The sequence below is a fragment of the Pristiophorus japonicus genome, chromosome 19 (genome assembly GCF_044704955.1).
Source record: "Pristiophorus japonicus isolate sPriJap1 chromosome 19, sPriJap1.hap1, whole genome shotgun sequence".
Taxonomy (NCBI): Eukaryota; Metazoa; Chordata; class Chondrichthyes; family Pristiophoridae; genus Pristiophorus; species Pristiophorus japonicus.
Window position 1 is genome coordinate 52,062,719 of NC_091995.1, and position 27,452 is coordinate 52,090,170.

A 27,452-nucleotide genomic window follows, 5' to 3' on the forward strand; every position below is an offset into this window, starting at 1 on the left:
CAGAAAGGAGATGAGGAAAAGTGGAGGGCAGAGAAACCCAAGGCAAAGAACAAAAAGGGCCATTGTACAGCAAAATTCTAAAAGGACAGAGGGTGTTAAAAAAACAAGCCTAAAGGCTTTGTGTCTTAATGCAAGGAGTATCCGCAATAAGGTGGATGAATTAACTGTGCAAATAGATGTTAACAAATATGATGTGATTGGGATTACGGAGACGTGGCTCCAGGATGAGCAGGGCTGGGAACTCAACATCCAGGGGTATTCAACATTCAGGAAGGATAGAATAAAAGGAAAAGGAGGTGGGGTAGCATTGCTGGTTAAGGAGGAGATTAAGGCAATAGTTAGGAAGGACATTAGCTTGGATGATGTGGAATCTATATGGGTAGAGCTGCAGAACAGCAAAGGGCAAAAAACGTTAGTGGGAGTTGTGTACAGACCTCCAAACAGTAGTAGTGATGTTGGGGAGGGCATCAAACAGGAAATTAGGGGTGCGTGCAATAAAGGTGCAGCAGTTATAATGGGTGACTTTAATATGCACATAGATTGGGCTAACCAAACTGGAAGCAATACGGTGGAGGAGGATTTTCTGGAGTGCATAAGGGATGGTTTTTTAGACCAATATGTCGAGGAACCAACTAGGGGGGAGGCCATCTTAGACTGGGTGTTATGTAATGAGAAAGGATTAATTAGCAATCTCGTTGTGCGAGGCCCCTTGGGGAAGAGTGACCATAATATGGTGGAATTCTGCATTAGGATGGAGAATGAAACAGTTAATTCAGAGACCATGGTCCAGAACTTAAAGAAGGCTAACTTTGAAGGTATGAGGCGTGAATTGGCTGAGATGGATTGGCGAATGATACTTAAGGGGTTGACTGTGGATGGGCAATGGCAGACATTTAGAGACCGCATGGATGAACTACAACAATTGTACATTCCTGTCTGGCATAGAAATAAAAAAGGGAAGGTGGCTCAACCGTGGCTATCAAGGGAAATCAGGGATAGTATTAAAGCCAAGGAAGTGGCATACAAATTGGCCAGAAATAGCAGCGAACCTGGGGACTGGGAGAAATTTAGAACTCAGCAGAGGAGGACAAAGGGTTTGATTAGGGCAGGGAAAATGGAGTATGAGAAGAAGCTTGCAGGGAACATTAAGACGGATTGCAAAAGTTTCTATAGATATGTAAAGAGAAAAAGGTTAGTAAAGACAAACGTAGGTCCCCTGCAGTCAGAATCAGGGGAAGTCATAACGGGGAACAAAGAAATGGCGGACCAATTGAACAAGTACTTTGGTTCGGTATTCACGAAGGAGGACACGAACAACCTTCCGGTTATAAAAGGGGTCGGGGGGTCTAGTAAGGAGGAGGAACTGAGGGAAATCCTTATTAGCCGGGAAATTGTGTTGGGGAAATTGATGGGATTGAAGGCCGATAAATCCCCAGGGCCTGATGGACTGCATCCCAGAGTACTTAAGGAGGTGGCCTTGGAAATAGTGGATGCGTTGACAGTCATTTTCCAACATTCCATTGACTCTGGATCAGTTCCTATGGAGTGGAGGGTAGCCAATGTAACCCCACTTTTTAAAAAAGGAGGGAGAGAGAAAACAGGGAATTATAGACCGGTCAGCCTGACATCGGTAGTGGGTAAAATGATGGAATCAATTATTAAGGATGTCATAGCAGTGCATTTGGAAAGAGGTGACATGATAGGTCCAAGTCAGCATGGATTTGTGAAAGGGAAATCATGCTTGACAAATCTTCTGGAATTTTTTGAGGATGTTTCCTGTAGAGTGGATAAGGGAGAACCAGTTGATGTGGTATATTTGGACTTTCAGAAGGCGTTCGACAAGGTCCCACACAAGAGATTGATGTGCAAAGTTAGAGCACATGGGATTGGGGGTAGTGTACTGACATGGATTGAGAACTGGTTGTCAGACAGGAAGCAAAGAGTAGGAGTAAATGGGTACTTTTCAGAATGGCAGGCAGTGACTAGTGGGGTACCGCAAGGTTCTGTGCTGGGGCCCCAGCTGTTTACACTGTACATTAATGATTGAGATGAGGGGATTAAATGTAGTATCTCCAAATTTGCGGATGACACTAAGTTGGGTGGCAGTGTGAGCTGCGAGGAGGATGCTGTGAGGCTGCAGAGCGACTTGGATAGGTTAGGTGAGTGGGCAAATGCATGGCAGATGAAGTATAATGTGGATAAATGTGAGGTTATCCACTTTGGTGGTAAAAACAGAGAGACAGACTATTATCTGAATGGTGACAGATTAGGAAAAGGGGAGGTGCAAAGAGACCTGGGTGTCATGGTACATCAGTCATTGAAGGTTGGCATGCAGGTGCAGCAGGCGGTTAAGAAAGCAAATGGCATGTTGGCCTTCATAGCAAGGGGATTTGAGTACAGGGGCAGGGAGGTGTTGCTACAGTTGTACAGGGCATTGGTGAGGCCACACCTGGAGTATTGTGTACAGTTTTGGTCTCCTAACCTGAGGAAGGACATTCTTGCTATTGAGGGAGTGCAGCGAAGGTTCACCAGACTGATTCCCGGGATGGCGGGACTGACCTATCAAGAAAGACTGGATCAACTGGGCTTGTATTCACTGGAGTTCAGAAGAATGAGAGGGGACCTCAAAGAAACATATAAAATTCTGACGGGGTTAGACAGGTTAGATGCAGGAAGAATGTTCCCAATGTTGGGGAAGTCCAGAACCAGGGTTCACAGTCTAAGGATAAGGGGTAAGCCATTTAGGACCGAGATGCGGAGGAACTTCTTCACCCAGAGAGTGGTGAACCTGTGGAATTCTCTACCACAGAAAGTTGTTGAGGCCAATTCACTAAATATATTCAAAAAGGAGTTAGATGAGGTCCTTACTGCTAGGGGGATCAAGGGGTATGGCGAGAAAGCAGGAATGGGGTACTGAAGTTGAATGTTCAGCCATGAACTCATTGAATGGCGGTGCAGGCTAGAAGGGCCGAATGGCCTACTCCTGCACCTATTTTCTATGTTTCTATGTTTCATGCAAGATTTTACACTTGCCATTCCCAACAGACAACTCTACTCCTTAACTCTGACGGAGAACTGTTGGTAAAATTATGTCCATGGTACCCCATGGTGCTTAAACACTGTGGAGCAAATTTGAAACATAGAAACATAGAAACATAGAAAAATAGGTGCAGGAGTAGGCCATTCGGCCCTTCTAGCGTGCACCACCATTCAATGAGTTCATGGCTGAACATGCAACTTTAGTACCCCCTTCCTGCTTTCTCGCCATACCCTTTAATCCCCCTAGTAGTAAGGACTTCATTTAACTCCCTTTTGAATATATTTAGTGAATTGGCCTCAACAACTTTCTGTGGTAGAGAATTCCACAGGTTCACCACTCTCTGGGTGAAGAAGTTTCTCCTCATCTCGGTCCTAAATGGCTTGCCCCTTATCCTTAGACTGTGACCCCTGGTTCTGAACTTCCCCAACATTGGGAACATTCTTCCTGCATCTAACCTGTCTAAACCCGTCAGAATTTTAAACGTTTCTATGAGGTCCCCTCTCATTCGTCTGAACTCCAGTGAATACAAGCCCAGTTGATCCAATCTTTCTTGATAGGTCAGTCCCACCATCCCGGAAATCAGTCTGGTGAACCTTCGCTGCACTCCCTCAATAGCAAGAATGTCCTTCCTCAAGTTAGGAGACCAAAACTGTACACAATACTCCAGGTGTGGCTTCACCAAGGCCCTGTACAACTGTAGCAACACCTCCCTGCCTCTGTACTCAAATCCCCTCGCTATGAAGGCCAACATGCCATTTGCTTTCTTAACCGCCTGCTGTACCTGCATGCCAACTTTCAATGACTGATGTACCATGACACCCAGGTCTCGTTGCACCACTCCTTTTCCTAATCTGTCACCAGTCAGATAATATTGTGTCTCTCTCTTTTTACCATCAAAGTGGATAACCTCACATTTATCCACATTATACTTCAGTGCCATGCATTTGCCCACTCACCTAACCTATCCAAGTCACTCTGCAGCCTCCTAGCATCCTCCTCGCAGCTCACACTGCCACCCAACTTAGTGTCATCCGCAAATTTGGAGATACTACATTTAATCCCCTCGTCTAAATCATTAATGTACGGTGTAAACAGCTGAGGCCCCAGCACAGAACCTTGCGGTATCCCACTAGTCACTGCCTGCCATTCTGAAAATACCCATTTACTCCTACTCTTTGCTTCCTGTCTGACAACCAGTTCTCAATCCACGTCAGCACACTACCCCCTCCCATGTGCTTTAACTTTGCACATTAATCTCTTGTGTGGGACCTTGTCGAAAGCCTTCTGAAAGTCCAAATATACCACATCAACTGGTTCTCCCTTGTCCACTCTACTGGAAACATCCTCAAAAAATTCCAGAAGATTTGTCAAGCATGATTTCCCTTTCACAAATCCATGCTGACTTGGACCTATCATATCACCTCTTTCCAAATGCGCTGCTATGACATCCTTAATAATTGATTCCATCATTTTACCCACTATTGAGGTCAGGCTGACTGGTCTATAATTCCCTGTTTTTTTTCACCCTCCTTTTTTAAAAAGTGGGGTTACATTGGCTATCCTCCACTCGATAGCAACTGATCCAGAGTCAATGGAATGTTGGAAAATGACTGTCAATGCATCCGCTATTTCCAAGGCCACCTCCTTAAGTACTCTGGGATGCAGTCCATCAGGCCCTAGGGATTTATCGGCCTACAATTCCATTAATTTCCCCAACACAATTTCCCGACTAATAACGATTTCCCTCAGTTCCTCCTCCTTACTAGACCCTCTGACCCCTTTTATATCCGGAAGGTTGTTTGTGTCCTCCTTAGTGAATACCGAACCAAAGTACTTGTTCAATTGGTCTGCCATTTCTTTGTTCCTCGTTATGACTTCCCCTGATTCTGACTGCAGGGGACCTACATTTGTCTTTACTAACCTTTTTCTCTTTACGTATCTATAGAAACCTTCGCAATCCGCCTTAATGTTCCCTGCAAGCTTCTTCTCGTACTCCATTTTCCCTGCCCTAATCAAACCCTTTGTCCTCCTCTGCTGAGTTCTAAATTTCTCCCAGTCCCCGAGTTCGCTGCTATTTCTGGCCAATTTGTATGCCACTTCCTTGGCTTTAATACTATCCCTGATTTCCCTTGATAGCCACGGTTGAGCCACCTTCCCTTTTTTATTTTTACGCCAGACAGGAATGTACAATTGTTGTATTTCATCCATGCGGTCCCTAAATGTCTGCCATTGCCCATCCACAGTCAACCCCTTAAGTATCATTCGCCAATCTATCCAAGCCAATTCACGCCTCATACCTTCAAAATTACCCTTCTTTAAGTTCTGGACCATGGTGTCTGAATTAACTGTTTCATTCTCCATCCTAATGCAGAATTCAACCATATTATGGTCACTCTTCCCCAAGGGGCCTCGCACAACGAGATTGCTAATTAATCCTCTCTCATTACACAACGCCCAGTCTAAGATGGCCTCCCCCCTAGTTGGTTCCTCGACATATTGGTCTAGAAAACCATCCGTTATGCACTCCAGGAAATCCTCCTCCACCGTATTGCTTCCAGTTTGGCTAGCCCAATCTATGTGAATATTAAAATCACCCATTATAACTGTTGCACCTTTATTGCATGCACCCCTAATTTCCTGTTTGATGCCCTCCCCAACATCACTACTACTGTTTGGAGGTCTGTACACAACTCCCACTAACGTTTGTTGCCCTTTGGTGTTCTGCAGCACTACCCATATAGATTCCACATCATCCAAGCTAATGTCCTTCCTAACTGTTGCGTTAATCTCCTCTTTAACCAGCAATGCTACCCCACCTCCTTTTCCTGTTATTCTATCCTTCCTGAATGTTGAATATCCCTGGATGTTGAGTTCCCAGCCCTGATCATCCTGGAGCCACGTCTCCGTAATCCTGATCACATCATATTTGTTATCACCTATTTGCACTGTTAATTCATCCACCTTATTACGGATACTCCTTGCATTAAGACACAAAGCCTTCAGCCTTGTTTTTTTAACACCCTTTGTCCTTTTAGAATTTTGCTGTACAGTGGCCCTTTTTGTTCTTTGCCTTGGGTTTCTCTGCACTCCACTTTTCCTCATCTCCTTTCTGTCTTTTGCTTTTGTCTCCTTTTTGTTTCCCTCTGTCTCCCTGCATTGGTTCCCATCCCCCTGCCATATTAGTTTAACTCCTCCCCAACAGCACTAGCAAACACTCCCTCTCGGACATTGGTTCCGGTCCTGCCCAGGTGCAGACCGTCCAGTTTCTACTGGTCCCACCTCCCCCAGAACCGGTTCCAATGATCCAGGAATTTGAATCCCTCCCTGCTGCACCACTGCTCAAGCCACATATTCATCTGCGCTATCCTGCAATTCCTACCCTGACTAGCACGTGGCACTGGTAGCAATTACTACGTTTGAGGCCCTACTTTTTAATTTAGCTCCTAGCTCCTTAAATTAGTTTTGTCGGACCTCATCCCTTTTTTTTACCTATGTCCTTGGTACCAATGTGCACCACGACAACTGTCTGTTCTCCCTCCCTTTTTAGAATGTCCTGCACCCGCTCCGAGACATCCTTGACCCTTGCACCAGGGAGGCAACATACCATCCTGGAGTCTCGGTTGCAGCCGCAGAAATGCCTATCTATTACCCTCACAATTGAATCCCCTATCACTATCGCTCTCCCACTCTTTTTCCTACCCTCCTTTTAGAAGAAGAAAAGACAAGTACTTCGATAAAACGAAGGTAGGGATAATCTAGCATCAATAGGCACATTTATTTTATCAAACTATTCAGTACATCATTGAAAATGTGAGACATAGTTTGCTTGTGAGACCTATCCAGGAAAGATCCACACCAATACTTCAGAAACACACTCACTAAAATATTTTGCTTTCTAAATAAATCAATGTCAAATTCTAGACTTTAAAATTCTTGCTATGCTGCTGTAACCTGTGAATATGAAACAGTCCCGCCCTCTCTGGTGTTTAGAACAGCTTCCTAATCTGTTTTTTCAATGACTGTGACGAATGTGAATAATTGGGTAACCTGATTACCCCGTGGGCTCTCAGTCAGGTATAAAACAGTAATTGGTATGAAGCCATTTCATCTACTTCTTAATTAGAGGAGCAGGCAAGATCACCGCTTCTTGAAAATGGGATGGCCAATAATTGTGCAGATAGAAGCAATTTTCTACCCGATTCTTGCAGCGATTGGTGTTCCTGGTAAGTGATTCTGGTCAATTATTATTCCCCTTAGTGATGATTAATTGTATTAATGCTCTTGTTGTCCAGCAACATTGGGGTCGATCTTGACTTTGTGCTATGGTGTAAAGTGGGTGATAGGGAATGAGCCATCTGTTTTACATCTCTCCTGGATTTTATTTCCATTAACTTCAGTTAAATAAATAATCGGGGAGATGCAAATCACGCTGCCGATTCGCTATCACCCGTTTTACATCATCGCACGAAGTCCAAATCTGCTCCAATATCTATTTCTGTTCCGATGTGCTCACGCAGTCAGTAATTATAGTTATTGTTCCATTAAAGTCAATGGAATAGGGAATCGGACGAGGTGTATAATGGGAGGTGAATTGGATATCCCCGGGGTTACACCATTGCTCAAAGTTAATATTACACCCTGTCTGATTTCAGTTTCCATTGGGTGGATTTCTGCTTTTAGCTATGAACGGAAATCAGTAAGTAGATTATTGGCCGCAGATTTTACAATTCTCTCGACCTTTGCTTATGTTGAATTCATTGAAAATGAAAGTCCAGTGCCGTGTAAAACACACAGCTGATTGCCACAAGCGGTTTCTGCCGGGCAGCAAAAGTGAAAATTCACCCCCAGTAAAGTTTATGGGAGCACAACAGGGTGAGGTGAAAAAGTGGTTGGTTCAGTTTCCCACTCGGCAAATTAAGTTAACATTAATCCAAAGCCTCATCCATAAAATGAGGAGATGCTCGTTCATGACCTGTGGCACTATCCGTGTATGGAACAGTCCCGGTACAACAGTAATCCCCCAACATTGGGTGCCCATGAGGCACTGTGTTCAGAGTGCCAGTGAAAGTGTTTACCACCAAAGTCTCACTCCTCCAATATCATCCAGCCAGGAGACCAACCCGGGTTTAATTCTGAGTGTTGTGAAATGTGCGTCAGGTAGGCCATTAACATCTAACGAGAGACCCATTTGTTTATTTTGTTGCTGGGATGTGGGTGACGCTGGCAAGGCTACATTGATTACCCAGTCCGAGTTTGCAAGAAAAGCGTACATTGAGTAGCATGCTGGAAGTGGTTTCAATGAGGGTTATGTCAACTTTGGGCAATGACAACAAAATGGGCAATATGCAATTGACTGCCCATTGTGTGCTCGCCAGATTCCAATTCCATTGACTCCAATGGAATGAAAATGGGAAGCAGTGTATGAAGGGTGGATAACTTCATTTCATATCAATTTTACATAATGGCGAAAAGGTAAAATGTACCCCAATGTGCTTTTCAATCTGAGCAGACTGATTATTACACTGTGACTCCTCACATCATTAGATTACAGAGCAATATCAATCAGATTATTTGTAATAAAGGAAACTGGTCCATGACAAAGCGATAGAGTAAACACTCGTGAAGTCAGTGAAATGAAATATCGTCGAGTTGGATTACGGACCACAGATCCACTTTCGCCTATTTCAAACTATCCCCACAGTTAACATTATACCCCAAAGTTCGTTCTCTGAATTGGTGGTGATGATCTTTGCAATTGTGTGGATATAAACTGATGCAATCTGGAGACACTTCATCCAACATCAGTTTGTTTATTTTCTTGAACTAATTCCTGGAATAAATTAGACAGTGTGTGACATTACTGTCATCGTGTTGCAAGGATTTTCCCATTTAAACACTGTGGGGGAAAAAAGCAAGGATTGAGCGAGAGCAACAGGATTAGGCAAATCAATGCGATTTTACACACGCTGCTCATCCCAGTCTTACACCTACAATCAGTCACTTTCGCTTATTTTTCACTCTTGCAGCTAATTTATTGACGATTGTGATTCTCTCCCGAGGAAAGTGCGGTCTGTCCAAATGCATCACTCGCTATCTGATCGCCATGGCAATCGCGGATCTCCTGGTCATGATATTTGACGTAATACTGTATGCGATCAACAATATTTATTTCCCATATTCATTCCTGAACTATACTTCCCTCTGCACATTCCATCTCTCCCTGATTTATTGTATCATTGATTGCTCAGTCTGGTTCACAGTGACTTTCACCTTTGATCGCTTTGTAGCCATTTGTTGCCGGAATTTGAGAACTAAATATTGTACTGAAAGAATTGCAGCTATCGTTATACTGACAGTTTGTGGACTGAGCTTTTTAGAAAATGTTCCAATTTATTTTATATATGAACCCCTGGAAATAATTGGCAATACCTGGTGGTTCTGTACTGTTCAGTACAGCTTCTATACCTCTCCCGCCTGGATGGCTTTTCTCTGGTTAGACAGCATTTTAACCCCATTTGCTCCATTTGTTTTGATTTTCCTCCTCAATGCTTTGACCATCAGACATATTTTAGCAGCTAATATTATCCGCAGGAGAATGCAAGGCAGCAATGGTGAGAATCACAATGATCCCGAGATGAGGAATCGAAGGAAGTCGATCATCTTACTGCTCGCCATATCTGGTAATTTTGTATTGTTGTGGATGTTCACTCTTATATATTACATGTGTATACAAATGACAGATTCAGAGTTTTTTCAGACAGATTACACCGACCCTTTTACCATTATGGACAAAACAAGCTATCTGCTTCAGCGGCTCAGTTCCTGCACCAACACCTTTATTTACGCAGTGGCCCAGACTAAATACAGAGAGGAGTTAATGAACACGGTTAAAAGTCCCTTCACTCTAATTAGTAATTTAACGAAACATTGATGTGAACAAGTTTGTTACATAGCTGACTAGAACCCACATTGGTTCATAATTGTACCTTCACAAAACAGAGCAAATTGCACAATAAAGGCTAGATTTTCAATCAACAGGAAGTCAGGATCGATACTGGGCTGTTTATCAGCTCCATCACTCATCATTCACACCGTGCAAGTGTAAATATACCGCGAACAGTTACACTGTAGGTTCAGAATGTTGCTCTTCTCAGAAGGGACGATAAAGAATCTGGCCCCCTTTTACATTGTGCCAGATTTTCCTTTCACAGAAATTTGGCGCCTGTATCACCTGCCATTCACGATCGGCCAGTTTCGTTAACTGCCAAAGTCCAATCTCTTCCCCAAAGGTTGTGTTCGCAAAATATTCCTCTACACAGAACGTTATCAGTGGTGTAAATCTCTTCATAGTATCCCTTCCCTCTTATTCAACGCGTCAGAGGATCTTGAGGAGCAGAAGTGACACAGTGCAGGATTTGCGCTCCGTGCCTTGTCCATAGGAACTGGGTTTGGAGGGAGGCTTTTGCAGAAATGGTTCAATTTTAAGCTGCCTCGTTGGTGGGTAGTCCACGGCAGCGGGTGGAAAACCGGCTTTACAACTTGCTCGAGATTACTCTCAGCTGACTTTATTGATGAGTGTTTCTAAATATGAATGGTGAAATCCAGCGCTGCGCCCGATTCGGTCAGTTTCCTGATGGGCGGGTCAGGTTAAAATTACAGTTGAGACCAGACTCGGAGGGACAATGCCAGCTTCGCATCAGTGACTCGCATCGACACCAATGGTCCAATGTAAATGTCACTTTAGAAATGTCCTTACCCGTAGACCCTTGAAAACAAATGAATTTCGCTGCAGTGGTATTTTTCGTTTATTTCAGGTGAAGATTGATTCAATAAATTGTTATTTCTTGAAGAAACTGAAAGTTTATAGGTCGCTCTGAGAACATCTTCACTGGGATGTTAAAGTTTATTTCAAGAATTGTTTCCACTTGAACTCGTCTGCGAATAAAAGTATCTTTGATTCAAATGGATGAGTAATCCTGGTCTCAATATTACATTTACTCAAGCCTTTTGGAGCAGTATAAGTCCTGCTCCCATAACAATAGGACAGAAAAACAAGGGGGATAATTTACCCTTTTGCAATAATGTGACATCAGACACCCACTTATACACCTCGCCCGAGTTTCCTGTCGATTTACTTCCATGGTATGGAAAATCAGGAGAGTGAATGATGTGCAGCCGATCCGATATCGCCTGTTTAATATTGTTGCCAACAGTTAAACATTCTCCAAATTAGTTGAAAAAACAACAAGAGCTAGAAATTGGTCCTCGTGTCCGTTTTCCATGTGCAAGGAAGGTCAATTTCAGAGAGCCATGTCCTGCGTCCAATCAGCGCCAGAATTAGAGGCACTGCTGTAATTTCATAGTCAGCTGCTCAGCAGGTTCCCAGTGCGCCGGCCTAAAACAGGTGTTTGGCCCGGTACATATATAAATGCAGGCCTAACGTCTATTTCAAGACCCCTGCACTAAATTGGAAGCAATGTGAGGAGCAGGCTCTGGGCTTTTTCTGCTAATGTTCATTCATCCGCCGCTGCGGTCTACGCAGATACCGTCAGCAACAACAACAACAACAACGTGCGTGTCTATAGCGCTTTAAACGTAGTAAAACGTCCCAAGGCGCTACACAGGAGCGATTATCTACAATATTTCACACCAAGCCAGACAACGAAACATTAGCACAGGCGGCCAAAAGCATGTTTAAACAGATAGGTTTTAAGGAGTGTCTTAAAGGGGAGAGTGGGAGGTGGAGAGGTGGTTCGGTTTAGAGACCGAATTACAGAGCTCAGGGCCTCGGCACAAATGTGCCTTTTAAACATTATTGTGGATCCAGGAGGAGAAGGAATGCTCTTCCCGGCTGCACAGCACCTGCCAACTTATAACCGCGCTGGTTCAATTGTTTCCTGACCCGGCCTCGGGACTAACATTTGAGCACCTACACACGTGACATTTGCCGGCATCCTGTTGGTTTTGGGCCACACGCCTATCTGCTGCCTGCGCCCCGAAAAATGCAAAAAACACGTTATAGTCCAAAGCCTTGCAAACACCTTGTGCATGTTGCAGAGCAGTGAGTGCAGTCTGAATTCAGGAGCTGGAGTTCGGATTGTGGTTTGGAAGGTTCAAAGGATGCAAGTAATCGCCACTGAAGCTTGTAAAACAGATTTCATACTATTCTGGTTTTACACTTGGTTGAGTATCTAACGTTATCAGGGTGAGACAACACCCTCCAGTAAATCTGACTGTGTATCATTGCAGATGAAAGTTGCATTCTCAGTTTAGATTTACACCATCACTTTGTGTCAGTGCGAATAAGAAACGGCCTGCAACTGACGATGGGTTTGCGATGTAAATACATTCAGCAGGCAGGATTCAGCAGTAGAGTATAATATACTGCCTGTAAGAAATCACGAAACTGAAGAAATTGCGAATTACGAAATAAATAATGATTATATAAATGAAGTAATGATGCCTGCTCAGCAGAAGCAGAGAGCCAAGGTCGATACGAGGTCAGGACACGAATTACCGGCCTTCCAGCAGACATGATTAAACTGATAACGGAGGTAGCAAGAAGCTGTATGATTAACAAACTCCCTACAGAAGAACAACAAAATATTTAGAGCAGAGATAAGGAAACATAACCTCATGAGGATAGGAGAGAGCTGTCAGAGATACTCACTCCCCTGTAATTGGACCATGGAACGGGTAAAAATGATTGTTGCAAGTATTCCACCATCCCACCGAAACAAGTTATAAAAACTGGTAACCGAGAGAGAGGAACAGGCAGACTGAGGAGAGAGTTTCCTCAAGGTAGACCTCATGCTGGCTTCGGACTAACACCTCCACCAGCTCGGGATCTGCTCCGAGACCACCGTTCAGCCTCAACGTCCGTCCGTTCCGAATCAGGGCCGTAGATCATTCTCATCTGTCACGGGTTGTATGTCTATTCTATATATCTTCATCGCGTGTTGTATCTGAATTCGCTTATAACTGCTGCACCGTAGTAAATCGCCGTACAACGTCTAAGACCCTTTGGGTAATCTGTGTGTGACCTCTGCTCCAAATCTTACATGCTAGAAATTCTGACATGTCCTCACCTCCAGATTCGCCCTTATCCCGCCAATATACCTGATCTGGCTGTAGGTGCTTTTCTTTATCAGAGGCCGGGAGGCCATAGTCGTGTCCCACATGACCCACACTGCAGTTCGCAGGTGCTTTCCCTGACCTTCAGTGGCTGACATTCTGGACCTGACCCGCGCTACCATTCCCTGCCTTGCTCTGCCGTCACACACAAACTAACCTCTGTTGCCTAACCAGATAAAATTCTATACCTGTTGTCTCTTTGCAGTTTAGCGATTTATCATATGTACTGCGAAACAAAAAGTTTTGAACTTTAACAGCAAGTTAGCAAATGACCGCTTTAAGAGAGAAATATTGGATGAATGCCTAAACCGATTTAGGATGGTTAAAGGATTCTGTACAGTGGATAGAGACAAACTATTTCCCCCCAGCCTTCTCTTTTCTCGATATATGATCACAGAATGTTCAGCCTTTCCTGATAAGTATAACTTCTCCGTTCTGGCATCATTCTTGTAAATCTTATTTATTCTGCCTTCTCCAGTGCCTCCATACATTCTCTTTTTACAATATGGAGATCACAACTGTGTGCAGTATTCTAAGTGTGGGCTAACCAAGGATCGATGGATTTTAACATATATTCTCTGTTTTAGCATTTTATTCCTCTTCAAATAAAACCTAATGTTTTGTTTATGTTTTTATGGCCTTACCCAAACTTGTCACTCTTTTTAGTGATTTGTGTAACTGTATCCCTCGGTACCTTTGCAACTTTTCCCCATTTAGACTTTTTTTCCAATAGTATTTGGGTTTCTTATTCCTCTTACCAAAATGTAAAACCTCACACATATCTATATTGCATGTCATTGTCCAATTATAAATCCATTCTGTAGGATTATTGATGTCCTTTTGTAGTTCGTGGTAGAAATACATAATATTAGTGATAGCCCCCGATTTTGTGACGTCTGTAAGTTTTTAATTATACTTCTGATTCCCGAGTCTGAAATCGTTTCAGCAAATTGTGAACAACAGTGGTCCCACAACCAATCCTTGTGGAACATCACTTACCGCCTTTTGCCAGTGTGAGCAGCTACCCTGAACCCTTACTCTTTGTTTTCTGGACAGTAGCAAGTTTGATATCCATTCTGCTCCTTGTCCCTTGACTCCACAAACTCTGATCTTAATGTTGAGTCCAGTATGCAGTACGTTATCGAAGGCCATTTTAAAATCTAAATATATTATATCTGCAACAATATCCTTGTTCACCATTCTGTGACTTCTTCAAATAATTCAATAAGACTATCACATCATTCCAATTATGTGTTTTCGCAACGATGTCAAGATATCTCGTATATTGATCACTGGACTTATTCTATTTAAATATAGGTATAACATTAGCTGTATGCATGTTATCTGGCACGATTTAGTTTTCTAATGTACAGTGTGGTTCAGCTTCAGACCGTTGCCAGGTAGAGCAATGGTGTCAGTGACTCAGAAATGCAGTTTTCATCAGGGACTGAAAACAATGGCTTCGGTCTTCCCAATATTAAACTGGAGGTAATTACTGCTCATCATGTACTGGATCTCGGACAACCAGTCTGACAATTGAGAGAACGTGCAGGGGTTGGGCGACGGGTTGGTGAGGTAGAGCCGGGCATTGGCTTTCTGAAGATGTCGCCAAGGGGCAGCACTGAGATAATAAATAGGAGGGGTCCAAGGATCGATCGTTGGGGGACTCCAGGATGAACAATGAGGGAGTGAGAAGAGACACCCTTGCAGGAAATTCACTGGCTATGATTATTCAGATAAAAATGGAACCAGGCGAGTGTAGTACCACCCAGGTGGACGACGGTTGAGAAGTGTTGGAGGACGATGGAGTGGTCAACCATGTCAAAGGCTGCAGACAAGTCAAGAAGGATGAGGAGGGATACGTAATTTTTGTCACAGTCACAAAAGATGTAAGTTGTGCCTTTTAGTTACTAAGACGGGGGTTGGGGTGGTAAAATGATTGGAGGGATTCAATCATGGAGTTCCAAGAAAGATGGACATGGACTTTTGAGGTGACAACACATTCAACGACATTGAAGAGGAAAGGGAGGTTGGAGATGGGGTGGTAGTTTGCAAACACAGCGGGGTCACGGGTTGTTTTTTGAGGAGAGGCGTGATGAGAGCAGATTTGAAGGTGAGGGGGACAATACCTGAGGAGAGAGAACCGCTAACATGGGAGCCAGAAAAGGACATTGGGTGATCACCAGTTTCGTGGAAGTAGGGTCGCGAAAGCAGGAAAGGTCTCTCATGGACAAGATGAGTGCAGCAAGGTCATGAGTGGAGAACGGAGAAAAAACAGACAAAAATGTGAATTCATGGCTAGAGCAAGGGGGAACCTTAGAAGAGGTTTGATCCTGTCGGATAAAGGAAGGGAGGGAAGTGGTTGAGTCAGCTGGTTGGATGGTCTCAGTCTTAGAGACAAGAAGTCCATGATCTCCATGCATTTGTTGTTGGAGGTGAGGGTGGAGGAAACAGTGGTTAACGGTTTAAGAAGACGGTTAGCAGTAGAGCATTGAAGCAAGGGTTATCTTTCCATTCCAGAATGGTGCTGGAATAGTGAGCAGTTTTGGCAGTCGAGAGCAGGACCCGATAATGCTTTATCAGCCAGATCTGGTGGTGAATTCCTAAGCCAAATGTACGCCAAATCTATTCAGATTTGCGTCACTTGAACTTAAGTGAGCGGAGATGAGGACCGTACCAAGGGGAATGGACAAGGTGGGAGAGGGTAACGGGGGTGGGGATGGTTTGGCGCCATTTAATTGCCTACAATTTCCCCTGCAAGTCACGCACAATCCTGACTTGGAAGTATGTCGCCATTCCTTCATTGACGTTCAGTCAATATCCTGGAACTCCCTCCCTTACAGCACTGTGGGAGCACCGCCACCACACGGACTGCAGCGGTTCAAAACTGCTGCTCACCACCACCTTCTCAAGGGCAATTAGGGATGGGCAATAAATGCTGGCCTTGACAGTGATGCCCACATCCTATGAACGAATACAATTAAACTTTCTTCAGTGCAAATTCACCATTCATTTCCGGATGGTACTTGCTTCATATATAACAAATCACAATTACACACTTATAATCTCACTATCATGCACCACGTGCCACTAGCTATTCTAGAGCTTTCAGGTTATCATCAAAAGATTGTAGTCATCTGGAGATCTCCCAGTGCATGGTCCCGATGTCTTCAGTAATGGTCAGGCTATCAATTATGTTTTATTAGAAGGTACATAGGCAAGGACACAAATGTCTCCAATAAAAAACGATCAATTTACTATCCATAATTACACTTTTCTGACTTTCACTAGAAAGCTAGGACAATTCCATTTGTTAATGTAATTTTCCTGCATGTAATTTTCCTGTATCTATCTGCATTGTAAGTGGGACATCCAATTAATTACCATTCCATATCATTCATGAATGCTGCAGTAACTTTATTGTCTAATAAAATATTTAAGATAGAAAACATGTATCAAAATGTCCTTCTTGAACAAGTTATGTCTGCCGATATCTGCTGTTAAGTTCTTAAATTCTTAAAACTGCTGGATCACTTGCTGCCCCATCATTAATAACTTTAAATAAAACATTCTCTTCGGGGAAGATAATAGTTTTAGATTACAAAAATCCAGTAAATTACATCATATTTCTCTTTGTTCTTTCTTCAGATGCCTTTGAAATGGACTAACATGGAGAAAAATTAGTTTACATATTTAAACAAATCAAGATAAACTGCTTTGGAAATTGCTATAGCAACTGCGATGCAAAGGGTAAATCTTAGACTAAAACTTACTCTCTTGTTAAACATACATTTTCTTTTGTTTTTCTCACTTTTTCCACCAGCTTAACTTAAATATTTACACACGTTCTGAGAACTTCCAAACCAAGACAAAATTACAAAGTGTTAAACGGCGTTTAGCTTTGTGCACGGAGAACTGGGGGAAGCTAAAACAAACTTATCAGACACATTTTTTTAAAGAGAGACATTCAGTCAAAAGGAATGTTGTAACTTTTTAAACATTCATACACACTTTGTAAAAAGACATTAACATTCATACGGAAAACAGAAAAAACTGTGGAACGGCAGAAAAGAGACATGGTATTTCCTTTTCTCCTTTATTTCATCGTAACTATTTCCTGCTTTCCGCATAACCCAATTTTCAATTTCTGATGTTTTCTACTGAATGCCGCTTCTTTACTGATTACTGCCACTAGGAATCTGGAAGAGTAGGGTGGGGGTCTCCCGAACCAACGGGGCACACGTGGAGGTGAATGAGTTGAGTTTGTGATAGTCAATAGTCATCCGGTAGTGATCCAATTTTCGAATCATCCAAACTGGGGAGTTCATCGTAAATTTGCCTTTGCAAACAATACCCTGCTTCAGCTCCAAGGGAAGGGATCCTTGGATAGTTATCTGCAATGAATTGTCAAAACCCAATAAAAGTTGAGGCATGCCCTTTTTAGGGTCGGGATCATGAATGATGGTGACGAAGGAGTTGACTAACAATAATTGATGATGGCCTCCAGGATCAACATTGCAGACTACCACCATCACGGTATTAGAGAGAAGTTACCTGCCCCTGAGAGGCCGACAAGAGTAACAGTGGAGGTGGAAGTGAGGCCGTCAGCTTGGGTTGCTGATGCACCGTGGCAACCGGTCATAACCCCAGGCCGATTTGCATGGCCCCTATAGCTGCCTCCATTCTCTCTATCTGCTGTTCAACTGAGTCTGGGTCAGTTCGTCCTGAGAGGTTGTGGGATTGACGGGCATAACGGCCTAGGCGATTACAGACATAGCAACACACCGGGACACCTTTGTCTGGCCCGGGGGTTTTGGTTAGACAGCCGGCCTTCGGCGGTGTTTTGGATCAAAAGTAATAGACCCAGGTTCGGGATCAGGATGAATGTTAAATAAGAGACAAGACAAATGAAGTAAAGAATAAAACACCGTTTACTGAGAGAAAATAAACATTAATAATACAGTTTACAAAGAAAAGAGAAGTATGATAAGATGTAACAACGCTCATGGCCTTCCGCACATCGGGAACACCACAAGCGACGGCTGATCTGGAGCATTGGGGGTCCCGGCACCGCTCGCGAATCACGGTCCAAGGTGAAGTTCAAAGAGCTATGGGAGAGTGCTGTACCTTTATACTATCAAATAAACATACTATTGGACAAAACATGGGTGCATATGGCTTATGGCCAGCTCCTAATCTGTAAGGCCCCAGGTGCTTGTCCACAAAGCATGAGACCTCAAGCCGCGGACTGTCTCATAACAAGCTGGTGTGCGTCCCAAGGTCGCTTCCCTCTCTCTCTCTCGAAATAGCAACAACATTCTACGGGGCATGGGAGTAGAGACACGCTATGAATGACTAAATATCATAATTAACGCTATGTGATTAACCCCATATAATACAATCCACCCTTGATACTTAGACATTCTAAGTAATATAATCAAGTTTAAGGCTTAATGCATCAGTTACATGTTGAGTATGCCCAAGCAACGCCCGCAATCTACACCAAAGAATACATACAAGCAGTAATTGCAGTAATAACGTGACGAGTAAAACAACGATGGGATGTATTAACAGTTTCAAAGCGGCAGATGTTTTTGGGGACCATCCGTGAAAGATGTCCCACCAATGGTGTACCATAAGGTCGGTGACCGTTGTCGCAACTCTGACCAAGGCGCCTTCGCTGTATCTCATAGCAACTTGCAGAGTATGAAGAGTACACCCTCGTTTGCTCAATTCGTCAGTGACCTTTTGATTATCTTTTAGAAGTTGAGCTAAACGAGTTAGGTCTACAGTGGGAGGAAGGTTAGTAATGCCTAGGACGGTGCGATGGCGCACAATATTTTTCCATTGTCCCAATCGATATGACCTTTTCGAATGAATGTCATATATGCTATACACATCTTTAAAGCAAGCATTTAGAGGAGGATCTTTACGGGCGCCGTCAAGATCAATGGGATAGACACTAGTAATACAAATATGATTCTGTCCGATTTCATGTAAAATTGTATCATTGTATGGTACAAGTGTCCAAATACATGTTCCTGCTGTATGCTATAGGGAGCATGGTTCAAACACAGGTGTGTGCAAAGGACACACCATATCGAAAGGCCAGATTTGACAATCTTGAGCTTGGTGAGTTCGACTGCTAGCATTTTATCCAATAAGGGAATTAAGGGTTACGGGGAGCGGGCGGGTTAGTGGTGCTGAGTCCACGGCCAGATCAGCCATGATCTTATTGAATGGCAGAGCAGGCTCGAGGGGCTAGATGGCCTACTCCTGTTCCTAATTCTTATGTTCTTATGTTATCAATCCATCCACCCTTGAACTCGGGTACCCACAGATTCTGGTCATACAGGTGGGGAAGTACTATAAACTGGCACCAAATGTTGTTTTTTGTGATATTGACTATTCTTATAGTAAAGTTACATCCCTGGTCATCACAATGTGTATGTTGCATATCAGGTTTTACCCCTAGATTTCTACTGCCGAAGTGGAATATTTTGCTCCAACTATCTGCATGCCCTGACATGGCAATACGTTGTAACTCGGCCTTTAATAGTTGCCGGGTTACTTCTTCAAACATGCATTGTGTGTGATGACCTAATTCATGTTGTCGCCCGGTGACACTCCCTATCTCTTGAGTAGTTTTATCTATGTGTTCCCACCGCACTACGTCCGACAACCAACTAAAAAACATCTGTTCTGTGAGACCTCTGTCCCATGCATTTCGCAATCGAATTGCATCTCGAGTGAGTCTCCCTACCTTTTGTATTTTGTTTTGTAAATTCTCGTTATTCATAGAGTTTAATGTTCCTATTCCTGTTCCTACGCCTCCTAATATTGTGGCTAAAATATCACGCCTTTGTCTCACTAACGTTTTCAGATTTGCTTTAATTGTTGTTATATTACAAGTGTCAGACAGTTTGTCTGCATACCGGACTTGTAGTGTAAGATTTAATATTGGTGGGGATGTAAGCACAGGTGTACATGTAGAGTGTAGTCGTTGCAAATGATCCATGGGACTCTTCGAATGCTTAACTACACGCATTGACCGAGAGTGGCCCATAATCCCCCTACCACTGATTACGGAGGCATTTGTACATCCATACCATAGAGACGCATTTAACTTAATTTCGCCTGACATAGTGTCATTGCTTGATGTAACGCTGCGGGCCCAACTCTTTAACCACGTGACGTTGTGCAGTAACGACACATTGGGGTGCACATTGCATATCATTGTCATATCTTTTTGCCACTTGATTGATAACGTGATGCTGGCCCCCGTGCTTACTGTTAATAGCACCTGTCCTGGGCCTCCCCAGTACCCGCATGCGTCACAAGTGACGCTTCAGTGTCCTATAGTGCAGGCTTGCCCGGAAGGACAGGTAAAATTGTCTTACGTACGATCAGTGTTAGCTAACCGCCACCCTATACGGCCATCCCATGCTGTGTTTGAGGATGGAAGTAGCACAGTCACAGACAACGAGACACAGAGACTGTCCAGCACGAGTTGGTAAGTCGCCATTTTGGGTAGAATTCCTGTGGGAGGAAACATAAGTATATTAATTCAGCCCCGCTTAGTCAATTTACCCTTGTCAACACAGAGAGGAATATCTTGACCAGTCAGGAGCACCCAATAAGTGTTTCCTTCTCCTTTCGCTAAGATTTCCCCTGCTTGTAAGGGTTTCTGGGGGTACTACACCCACACTTTTCCTCCTTCACAAACTGTGTCCTGAGTCTGATTTTCTTTTTCAATAGTAGGGACACTAACTTTGCCTAACATGTGGCTTATGGGTGTGTCCCCCGCAATGGTCAGTGATTCAGATTGCACACTGCTTGCGGTAAGACCTTTAACCACCCTTGCAATGTGTTAGTGGGAGCTAATATTTTAATCTGTTGCTTAAGTAGTCCATTCATGCGTTCTATCAACCCTGCAGCTTGCGGATAGTAAGGTGTGTGGAACATCCAATAGATCCCATTGTCTTCCGCCCACTGTTGCATTGTTTGACCTGTGGCGTGCGACCCATTATCGGACTGTACTTCTGCTGGCTCACCGTAGTATGTGATTAGATTCTCCAGTCCTTTAATCGTACTTTGTTGATTCGCTTTAGTCACTAGATAAGCTATCAAAAGTCCAGAATAGGTATCAACAGCAGTGAGCAAATATTGGAACCGTTGTTGCAATGGTAAAGGTCCCACATAATCAACTTGCCATATTTGTGCTGGTTGAGTCCCTCTCTTAATATGGGCACCGGGTTGTCGTTGCAGAGGAAAATGCTTCACCTTTTGACAAATTCCACAGGTGTTTATGATCTATTTAACACCGTCCGTCGTCAAATGTAACCCCTTATTTCGTGCCCATTGTATCGTACGCTGAATACCCAAATGTCCAGATATGTGGTGGGCCCACTTGCCTATGCCATATTCATCCTCTTCCGCCTCTTTGACAGCCCGTACCCGGGCTATATTATCAACGGTGTTATTATATTCAGAGGTCTTTGAAGTGTTTTTCATGTGAGCGTCCACATGATATACAGTTATTTTCATCTTCTGGGCTTTGAAGCATATTTGTTCCCATAGGTGCTTTTCCCACAAGTCTTTCCCAGTTAGTTGGCAGTTATGCTCTTGCCAGTTTCGTATTCAGCTCGCCATGCCATTGTCTACTGCCCATGAGTCAGTATATATGTGTACTTGTTGCTGTTCCTCTTCCAACGCAAGGACTACAGCTGCTAGTTCTGCTAGCTGGCTGGAGCCTCCCACGCCCTCATCATGCACAATTGTCTGGGTTTTTGGATTGAAGGCAGCGGCACGCCATCGCCGAACACCGTTTCGCCAGACCGCTGAGCCATCTGTGAACCAGGCATGGCTACACTCTTCAGGTGTTAACTGTTCAAAAGACACGCCCCATGAGATCGGTGACTCCTGGGTTAAACTGACAGCTGACTGCGTAAGTTGACTCTCAGCTGTTTGTGGGTATTCAGCCACATGACCATGTAGTCGGGTGATTCCTTCTTTTCCTTTACTTGCTCTGTCTGCTATATACCATTTCCAGCGCACTATGGAGCTTTGCTGCGCTCGCCCGACCTTGTGTGTCTCATTTTCTGAGAGAACCCAGGATAATATGGGTCGGTCTGGTCTTAAGCTGACTTTGTCGTCCCCTGTCTGTCCTTCGGTTTCTGTTAGGGCCCAATAACATGCTAATAATTGTTTCTCAAATGGAGTGTAACGAGTAACAGCATCTGTCAATTATCTAGACCAGAACCCTCACGGTATCCGAATGCCATGTTGCATCTGCCACAATCTCCATACCGCAGTATCATTGGTAACGGATACCTGTAGCTCAAAAGGCTGTCCAGGCACTCGCGGGGCTAGGGGTAAAACTTGAGCTACGGCTTCTTTGGCTGCTCAAAAGCCACCTGCTGTTCCTTTCCCCACTCGAAGTGGGCCTTTTTTCGTGTTACGGCATACAGTGGTGTTAATAACATTGTGAGGTGAGGTATGTGTCTCCTCCAGTAACCCAATAGTCCCACGAACCGCTGTGTCTCAGATTTATTCGTGGGGTGCCATTTCTTGAATTTTATTCTTCACAGGCTCGGGTATGATGCGCTCTCCCCGAGACCATTGGATCCCCAGAAACTGGACAATCTGGCTAGGGCCCTGCACCTTCTTCGGATTTATCTCCCAGCCCCTGTCTCGCATATGTTGGACTTAAGTAGCTAGGGCTTCTGACACCACTGCCTCGGTGGGACCCCTTATTAGTACATCATCGATGTAGTGTGCCAGTGAGACATTCGGAGTCAATGTGCACATATCCAGGTCCCGAGCCACCAATCCGTGGCATAGGGTAAGGCTATGTAGGTAACCCTGAGGGAGGCATTTAAACGTGTATTGCCTCCCTTCCCAAGTGAATGCAAACTGGTCCTGGGATTCTTCCGCTATTGGAATGGAGAAAAAGGCATTGGCCAGGTCGATTACCGCGTACCACTCTGCACCTTCTTCAGACAGCCGCTTTGTTATAGTTACTACATCTGGGACAGCGGTTGCCAGCGGAAGGGCAAATTTGTTCAATTGTCGGTAGTCCACCGTCATCCTCCAACTTTTGTCGGGTTTCTGCACAGGCCAAACAGGGCTTTTGTAGGGGGACACCGCATGTCTAATGATATCCGTGTCCAAGAGCCCTTGTATGGTTTCCCCTATTTCTTTGAGTCCCCCAGGTATTCGGTACTGTTTCAATGTCACTATACACGATGGCCATGGTATTACCACTGGTTCCCACTTTGCTTCCCCTGCAATCACAGTGATTGCCCGTATCCCAAATGAGAATCGGCCAAACGATGTGTTGTGTGTGGTTCCCTTTAAAAGGTCCATCCCAATAATATGTTCCTTTACTACCGATATTAAGACCGTTACCCAGCGCGGAGGCCCATTTCCCAACACCATTCTGATAGTTGTTCGGACAGCGGGCATTTCCGCCCCTCCGAACCCATTAATCATCATACGTTTCCCTGTGTGTTTCCGAGGATTTCCATAGATAATAGTAACTTCTGCCCCTGGATCTAGTAAAGCAACATCTCTTTATATGTTCCCTCTCGCCCCGCCAATGTATCGTAATTGGAATGTGTGGCCTTAGGTCCCCGGGAGCTTGGGTTGATGTGGTTCTAACGGGGGGTACTCCCGGATCCCGGCCACACCCCTAGTCGAGGGGGTTATTAGCCTTCCACAGCTCTTCGACATTGGGATATAGGCTAGCGGGAGGTGGTTTCTCCGCATCCGCAGGCTTATCGCTATCCAACTTAGTCTCCCTTACCTCCCTCCTTTCACCCTTCTCTATTCCCGGGACGCAGTGTTGCTTCCACATAGAATACATCGCTCCTGTTGGGATTCCATCAATTTTTCCCTTGGGGACCTCTGCCTTCAGTAAAGCTGCGAACATGTCCCTCCGCGTAATTCTTTTTTTTTGTCTTTCCTGACCCTGGACCTTGTTGCTGGTCCCGATCCCCCTCTACATTAGCAGTTCTCAACTCTCGCACACTATCTTCTGCATCCTCTAACTGTCCTAACAATAGGCAAGCGTCTCCCACCCGCTGCCCTTGGGCTGGTCCCAATAATGCGAGTAGCAACCCCTCATCATAGGAGGGCCACTCTTCATCAGCCTGCTCCACATTCCTGCCATAAAGAGCTCCTGATCTGGCCCCCCATATGGTTGGTAATATAATCCACCCTGTGTTGCCATGTTGGCAACTGTATCGCACCCTCCGCCATAGTATTCCAAGGTTTTACCTCCCATTCCCAATCAATGGCAGAGGGATATTTTTGCCGGACCCCTATAGTAACCATGTCCCCTAGCGAACCTGTGCTCTGGACATTCCGTAGCACTGCTGTGATATGGTGGTCCGTAGTCAGTGTCCCCATTTTTGTTAACTCTTCGGGGTTAAGTATTATGCCTGATGCTCCCTGGTCCCAAATCCGGGTTAGCCGTTCTGACAATGATTCCCCGGGTTTTTGGTGAAATCCAGACCTTATTTCTTGTAACTCACTAGTGGTGAAGTCACGCACTCCTCTAGTGGTTACCGGCTGTTCCCCATCTTACTATTTCGTCTTAGTTGTCATAAGGGGTCTAGCTTCTGTGCCCAGAGCGTAGGGGGAGGGTTTTTAATTTCCTCCCGTTCCCCCCGCCCTCTCCATCTGTCCACTCATATTCTGAGCCAGAGGAGTACCAGATGTTTCCGTCCCAACGAGCAGGATCCCAAATGGGTCCAGCTACCAATGCACGTACCTTGGACCGATCTATCTGTACTTTCCGCCGTCTGGCTTTCCTCTTATTTTGTCCTGTCGTCAGGCGGCATATTAAAGCTTCTGATTGTTCATTGACCTTGTCCGCCCGCTCTTGTGCAGTGTGGACCACTTCAGTCAGGGTCGAGTTTTGACTTTTCAAAACCTTAACAGCTGTTTTTAACTGTCGGTTTTCTGCCTCACTTTCCTTAAGTTGTTTACACATCGCCCTTAAGGCTATCAACAAAATCCACCCCATTTGTGGAGAACTATTTTTCTCCTGTGGGAAGCCTGCTTCCTCCAGGTGAGACAGTACCGCGTGGGGTATGGTTCGATCTTTGCTCTGTTCCGATAACTGCGTATCCCCATGTTGCGGGGGTCCAAACCGGGCTAGCACCTTGGCAAGAGAGCCAAAACCCTCATCCCTCGTGCTCCACCCTGATATTCTATAATTCTCTCCTGCAGGAGGAGACTGCTTCTTGTCTTTTCTCTTAAACATTTTACCAGATCCTGTTCGTGACGCCAAAATATTTTCGATCGAAAGTAATAGACCCATGGATGAATGTTAAATAAGAGACAAGACAAATGAAGTACAAAATAAAACACCGTTTACTGAGAGAAAAGAAACATTAATAATACAGTTTACAAAGAAAAGGGAAGTATGATAAGATGCAACAACGCTCACGGCCTTCTGCCCGTCGGGAAATCCACAAGCGACGGCTGGTCTGGAGCATTGGGGGTCCCGGCACCGCTCGCGAATCACGGTCCAAGGTGAAGTTCCAAGAGCTACGGGACAGTGCTGTACCTTTATACTATCAAATTAACATACTATTGGACAACACATGGGTGCATGTGGCTTATGGCCAACTCCTAATCTGTAAGGCCCCAGGTGCTTGTCCACAAAGCATGAGTCCTCGAGCCACGGACTGTCCCATAACAAGTTGGTGTGCGTCCCAAGGTCGCTTCCCTCTCTCTCTCTTGAAATAGCAACAACATTCTACGGGGCATGGGAGTAGAGACACCCTATGAATGACTAAATATCATAGTTAACGCTATGTGATTAACCCCATACAATACAGGCGGCTGCTACTTTAACTTTAGTGGGTTTTCTGGGGAATATTGTCAGGGGGCTGGTCCAAAGCAGTCCTGGCTTGGATGCGTACTTGTCCCTGGGGTTGTTTTTTGAGATGTAAATACCCAATGCATTATTGGCCATTAAAAAAGAGAGATTGAACGTAGTTGAAGTAGTTCCCTCCACCACCCCTGCGGCGCTGGCAGAAGTCATGGAGTTTATGTATGAAGACATTTAGGCTGTTGGTAGGGCCCTGGTTGGTGTTAGCTAGGAGGTGGTGAATGTTGATTTCCACCTGCCATAGTGTTTGACATAGTATTACCTCAATATCCTCTATCGCATCATCCACCAGAATGTCCAAATCCATTTTTTTTTAATTGAGGAGCACACATGCAGTAGGACATGCTTGAGGTCGTCCCCTTCTAGTTCCAGATGTGTAAGCTTCAAAATCCCCACCACTGCCTGAGGCTGAGGGGGCTGATGCCTTGTCCAGTGGTCGAGGAGGTCTGTTCTCCATCCAGGACTTGGTGAGCCCTAGCTTGGGTGACCACACACATACTGGTACTGTTGTATATGTAGACCTGTATATACCTTGTACATCCACCAGAGGGATCATCCCCTGGAATCCCAAGAGATCCCACAATCCCTTGGGAGCATAGGTACTTAAGGAGGCCTCACAGGCTGCAGAGGCACTCCGGAGACCTGCAATAAAAGACTAAAGTCACACTTTACTTTGAGCTCCCAGTATCCAGTCAGACTCTTTCTTCATACAGAACAACTGGTGACGAGATACAGATGATGAACCCAATGATGCAGAGAACATCCTGGAGAAATTCTCGGAGGGAGATGATTGGAAAACCTTCGTGGAGTGACTCGACCAAGACTTCGTGGCCAATGAGCTGGAATGAGAAGCGAACGCTGCCAAAGGAAGGGTGACTGCCGGGCACCAACATATGGCCTCATGGAAAATCTGCTTGCTCTAGCGAAACCCACAGCGAAATCATACGATGATTTATGCACACTGGTCCAGGAGCATGTGAACCCGAAGGAAAGCATTCTGATGCCGAGGTACTGGTTCTACAACTACAAAAGCTCTGAAGGCCAGGAAGTGGTGAGTTATGTCGCTGAGTTAAGACACCTTGCAGGACATTGCGAATTTGAGGGACATTTGGAGCACATGCTCAGAGACTTTTTCGCACTTGGCATTGGCCATGAAATGATACTTCACAAACTTTTGACTGTCGAGACCCCAATCTTGTGTAAGGTCATAGTGATAGCCCAGGCGTCCATTGCCACCAGTAATAATACTAAGCAAATCTCTCAGCACACGAGTGCTGCTACAAGTACTGTGAACAAAGTGATGTTGTTTTCAAATTGCAACGTACATGGCAGGTGCCAAATGCCTGCAGCTGCACGTCTGCAGATGTCTCAGAG

The 27,452-nt window shown here is 44.6% G+C and overlaps 1 long non-coding RNA gene and 1 pseudogene across 1 annotated transcript; both read left to right on the plus strand.

Annotated features, from left to right (window-relative positions):
• The window catches only part of LOC139230222 (zinc-binding protein A33-like), an 853,736-nt pseudogene that overhangs the window by 418,611 nt on the left and 407,673 nt on the right, over positions 1-27,452 (plus strand).
• On the plus strand, positions 16,841-18,337 carry LOC139230458 (uncharacterized). Its single transcript, XR_011587928.1, has 2 exons — positions 16,841-16,924; positions 18,166-18,337. It is a non-coding gene; the product is annotated as an uncharacterized lncRNA (long non-coding RNA).